The sequence below is a fragment of the Mesoplodon densirostris genome, chromosome 5 (assembly GCF_025265405.1).
Source record: "Mesoplodon densirostris isolate mMesDen1 chromosome 5, mMesDen1 primary haplotype, whole genome shotgun sequence".
Classification (NCBI taxonomy): domain Eukaryota; kingdom Metazoa; phylum Chordata; class Mammalia; order Artiodactyla; family Ziphiidae; genus Mesoplodon; species Mesoplodon densirostris.
Window position 1 is genome coordinate 143,316,254 of NC_082665.1, and position 6,000 is coordinate 143,322,253.

Genomic DNA, 6,000 nt, shown 5'->3' on the forward strand with positions numbered 1-6,000 from the left:
TGACACTACAGAAATACAAAGGATCATGGGAGCTTACTACAGTCAACTATATGCCAATAAAATAGACAACCTGGAAGAAATGGACAAATTCTTAGAAAAGCACAACTTTATGAGAGTGAACCAAGAAGAAATAGAAAATATAAACAGAGCAATCCCGAGCACTGAAATTGAGACTGTGATTAAAAATCTTCCAACAAACAAAAGCCCAGGACCAGATGGCTTCACAGGCGAATTCTATCAAGCATTTAGAGAAGAGCTAACACCTCTCCTTCTCAAACTCTTCCAAAATATAACAGAGGGAGGAACACTCCCAAACTCATTCTACGAGGCCACCATCACCCTTTTATCAAAACCAGGCAAAAATGGCACACAAAAAAGAAAACTACAGGCCAATATCATTAATGAGCATAGATGCAAAAATCCTCAACGAGATACTAGCAAACAGAATCCAACAGCATATTAAAAGGATCATATACCATGATCAAGTGGGGTTTATTCCAGGAATGCAAGGATTCTTCAGTATACACAAATCAATCAATGTGATAAACCATATTAACGAATTGAAGGCGAAAAACCATATGATCATCTCAGTAGATGCAGAAAAAGCTTTCAGTGAAATTCAACACTCATTTATGATAAAAACCCTCCAGAAAGTATGCATATAGGGAACTTGCCTCCACACAATAAAGGCCATATATGACAAACCCACAGCCAACATCGTTCTCAGTGGTGAAAAACTGAAACCTTTTCCACTAAGATCAGGAATAAGACAAGGTTGCCCACTCTCACCACTATTATTCAACATAGTTTTGGAAGTTTTAGCCACAGCAATCAGAGAAGAAAAAGAATCCAAATTGGAAAAGAAGAAGTAAAACTGTTAATGTTTGAAGATGACATGATACTATACATAGAGAATCCTAAAGATGCTACCAGAAAAGTACTAGAGATAATCAATGAATTTGGTAAAGTAGCAGGATACAAAATTAATGCACTGAAATCTCTTGCATTCCTATACACTAATGATGAAAAATCTGAAAAAGAAATTAAGGAAACACTCCCATTTACCACTGCAACAAAAAGAATAAAATACCTAGGAATAAACCTACCTAAGGAGACAAAATACCTGTATGCAGAAAACTATAAGACACTGATGAAAGAAATTAAAGATGATACAAACAGATGGAGAGATATATCATGTTCTTGGATTGGAAGAATCAATATTGTGAAAATGACTCTACTACCCAAAGCAATCCGCAGAGTCAATGCAACCTCTATCAAACTACCAGTGGCATTTTTCACAGAACTAGAACAAAAAATTGCACAATTTGTATGGAAACACAAAAGACCCCAAATAGCCAAGTAATCTTGAGAGAGAAAAACCGAGCTGGATGAATCAGGCTCCTGACTTCAGAGTATACTACAAAGCTACAGTAATCAAGACAGTATGGTCGTGGCACAAAAACAGAACTATAGATCAATGGAACAAGGTAGGAAGCTCAGAGATAAACCCCCCGCACATCTGGTCACCTTATCTTTGATAAAGGAGGCAAGAATATACAATGGAGAAAAGACCGCATCTTCAATAATGGTGCTGGGAAAACTGGACAACTACATAACAAAGAATGAAATTAGAACACTCCCTAACACTGTATACAAAAATAAACTCAAAGTGTATTAAAGACCTAAAGGTAAAGCCAGACACTATAAAATTCTTAGAGGAAAACATAGGCAGAACACTCTGTGACATAAACCACAGCAAGATCCTTTTTGACGCACCTCCAAGAGAAATGAAAATAAAAACAAAAATAAATAAATGGGACCTAATGAAACTTAAAATGTTTTGCACAGCAAAGGAAACCATAAACAAGATGAAAAGACAACCATCAGAATGGGAGAAAATATTTGCAAATGAAGCAACTGACAAAGAATTAATCTCCAAAATACACAAGCAACTCATGCAGCTCAATATCAAAAAAACCAAAAAACCTAATCCAAAAATGGGCAGAAGACCTTAACAGACATTCCTCCAAAGAAGATATACAGATGGCCAACAAACACATGAAAGGATGCTCAACATCACTAATCATTAGAGAAATGCAAATCAAATGCAAAATCAAAACCACGATGAGGTATAACCTCACACCGGTCAGAATGGCCATCATCAAAAAATTACAAACAATAAATGCTGGAGAGGGTGTGGAGAAAAGGGAACCCTCTTGCACTGTTGGTGGGAATGTAAATTGATACAGCCATTATGGAGTACATTATGGAAGTTCCTTAAAATCTCAAAACAGAACTACCATACAACGTAGCAATCCGACTACTGGGCATATACCCTGAGAAAGCCATAATTCAAAAAGAGTCATGTACCACAATGTTCACTGCAGCTCTATTTACAATAGCCAAGACATGGAAGCAACCTAAGTGTCCATCGACAGATGAATGGATATAGAAGATGTGGCACATATATACAATGGAATATTACTCAGCCATAATAAAAAACGAAATTGAGTTATTTGTAGTGAGGTGGATGGACCTAGAGTCTGTCATACAGAGTGAAGTAAGTCAGAAAGGAGGATAACAAATACTGTATGCTAACACATATATATGGAATCTAAAGGAAAAAAATGGCTCTGCAGAACCTAGGGTCAAGACAGGAATAAAGACGCAGACATAGAGAATGGGATTTAGGACACGGGGAGGGGGATGGGTCAGCTGGGATGAAGTGAGAGAGTGGCATGGATATGTATACACTATCAAGTGTAAAATAGATAGCTAGTGGCAAGTAGCCACATAGCACAGGGAGATCAGCTCCGTGCTTTGTGACCACCTAGAGGGGTGGGATAGGGAGTGTGGGAGGGAGACACAACAGGGAGGGGATATGGGGATATATGTATATGTATAGCTGACTCACTTTGTTATAAAGCAGAAACTAACCCACCATTGTAAAGCAATTATACTCCAATAAAGATGTTAAAAAAGAAAAAAAAAGAATCTCCGTGGGGAGAAGGGCCAGTGCACATTCCCAGTAATGGAGAGACTGAAGGACAGGAAAGAAGCAGAGAGGGATATGTTCATATGAAATTACTCGTGTGCTTCAAGATAAGCCCTTCCAAATCTTCCATCAGGCATAATCTTCAGAAAATGCTATACACTTTCACATTGCTTTGGGAGAGCAAAATTTTCTGGGCGACTCAAGAGGGGGCATGTTTTGCATCTGAGTTAACACTGGAACTGGGTCAGAGGAACCTGGAGGCCAAAATGACCTTACGAATATAGATTATTCCTTGTTCTCTCACCTTGTACTTGTGGGAAACTTGAGGAAGGCTCAGAGATGTCACCAAGCAGAGGTCAGATCAGTCTCTCCCAGACTCCATGGGAAGGGGGACCAGGTGACATGTGGACCATAAGCGTGAGAGTTGGCAACACTAATGCACTTCATAAGGTTAAGACTATATTATTATTTAATTTAATTATTATTACTTTCTATCTAGCAACTTGTATCAAAAATTTAAGTACTTCTGATACAAATAACAATGGAGTATTTTAAGTGTCCTACTCTGACTTAAAAATATAATGTTTCAGACCCTTGTGTGTGTGGTGTTTTTTTTTTTTTTTTTGCAGTACGCGGGCCTCTCGGTGCTGTGGCCTCTCCCATTGTGGAGCACAGGCTCTGGACGCACAGGCCCAGCGGCCATGGCTCACGGGCCCAGCCGCTCCGAGGCATGTGGGATCTTCCCGGACCAGGGCACGAACCCGTGTCCCCTGCATCAGCAGGCGGACTCTCAACCACTGCGCCACCAGGGAAGCCCCCCTTGTGTATTTTTATAACAGATTAATTTTCTCTTACCTCATTTGAGCCCTATTTTCAAAGAAAAAAATATATTTGAGTGATCGATTGTTAACTTGGAAGTAAGTACTTTATGAAATAAGAATCCATGTTTTTATTGAAGTAAAACCTGTCACTGAGTGAGTTTGAATCTTCCTCACTTTGTTTTTACATGAACTGTAAGTACTCTTGCTAGAGTCACACAGTTGCTCAATTTTTCTGTATTTGATTCTGTAATTTAGTTATTACCTTCATTTTACAAAGAACCACGTTAGAAGTTCAGCTTTATTATTTATGTTACCAGAGAGCTTTTCTCAAGAATATAAATACTAGGAGTAGCAAATATCTGGCTCATAACTCAGATGAGACCTTGAGGGGACTTCCGGACTTCCCTGGTGGTCCAGTGGGTAAGATTCCACGCTCCCAATGCTGGGGTCCCGGGTTCGATCCCCGGTCAGGGAACTAGATCCCGCATGCATTCCGCAACTGAAGTCCACCTGCATGCCCCAACTGAAGTTGGCATGTGGCAACTAAGAAGTCAGCATGCTACAACTAAAGATCCCACGTGCCACGACTAAAAAAACAAAATAAAAAGATCCTGCATGCCACAGTGAAGATCCCATGTGCTGCATCTAAGACCCAGCACAGCCTAAATAAATAAATAAATAAATATTGGGGAAAAAAAAAGACCTTTAGGAAAATTACTTTTAAAACTTAATGGAGGGCCTCCCTGGTGGCGCAAGTGGTTGAGAGTCCGCCTGCCGATGCAGGGGATACGGGTTCGTGCCCCGGTCTGGGAGGATCCCATATGCCGCGGAGCGGCTGGGCCCGTGAGCCATGGCCGCTGAGCCTGCGCGTCCGGAGCCTGCGCGTCCGGAGCCTGTGCTCCGCGACGGGGGAGGCCACAACAGTGAGAGGCCCGCATACCGCAAAAAAAAAAAAAAAAAAAAAAAAAAAAAAACTTAATGGAAAAAGCATTAGCTTCAAGAATCATAACTTTTTAAAAGTCAACAAGATTGGATTAAAATATGCTCTAATTTTATTCTAAAATGATCTTCATATATTTCTGGTTTCTATAACAATAAAAAAGCTTTCATCATTTTTGTTAAATGAAAGTGGCATTTTATAGGCTTTGGTAAGGAAAGCAGTTATAGGAAGTTACTTCTGTTAGTAAATTTTGCTAAATTGGTCAGTCTTGTTTGAGCCATTTAACTTCTTACATCATTTTAAGTGTGCTATCTGTTTTGAAAGCAGGCATCTAGCTTATCCTTGAAAAAAAATTAAGTTAAAATCTGAATATGCTTTTCAGTTTACTGTCCTGTGCAGTAAGGACTTATTTTTGAGAATGTTTAAGATGGAGAAGTGGGGAGGAACAGGATGCCACTTTTTTAGTCACAAAGGATTTTTACTGTGATCCTTGTGTTTCTTGTTATCTTGGATCTATTTCTGTAAAACTTGTAGCTTTACAAAACTTGTAACTATTTTCTAAAAAAAGAATTTCAGGCCTAACTGCTGATATGTAATTATAGCAGTATTATTATGTCTTTTGGTATAATCCACTATAATCAAAGCTGTGTACTCCCTGATTATATATCCAATTGTTCTACCAACCATGAAACAGTTGCTAGGAATGTTCTTGAGAACCAATTTTGCTTCTCCTTATCAGTCCTTCATAAAATCTGCTTCTGCATTTACTGTAAAATCTTGAAGACCTTGTCTCTCAGAAACTCATTATCTTCCATACATATAAAGCTTCATGTGAGGAATTTCTTTTAGAATTTAGTTTTGAGATTCCAACTTTCCATACTGACAAAGAAAATGAGAGGTCAGAGAGAGGCAACTCGACAGAAGCAACTCAAAAGAGAATTAAAAACAAAAATGTCCTTGGCCAACCTTGTTTATATTTTTGTTCTTCCCACTGGGAAGCTCATTTGTTCATCCCTGAAGACCCCATATTGTTCTGGGGGTTGGAGTAGCATTTGTAATCCCAGTTTCGCCTGTTACACACCCCATTTCCTGTGCCTGTGGCTGACATTGTTAGTTAATTTGGGTATTAGAATCCTCATGACCTCAGAATCCCCATCAATAAACAGGATTGGCAGCCCCTCCCAAGCGATCATAGTTGGCTTGCAAGATGAAATCCATATGTCATCTTTAGTTTAGAAGGTATG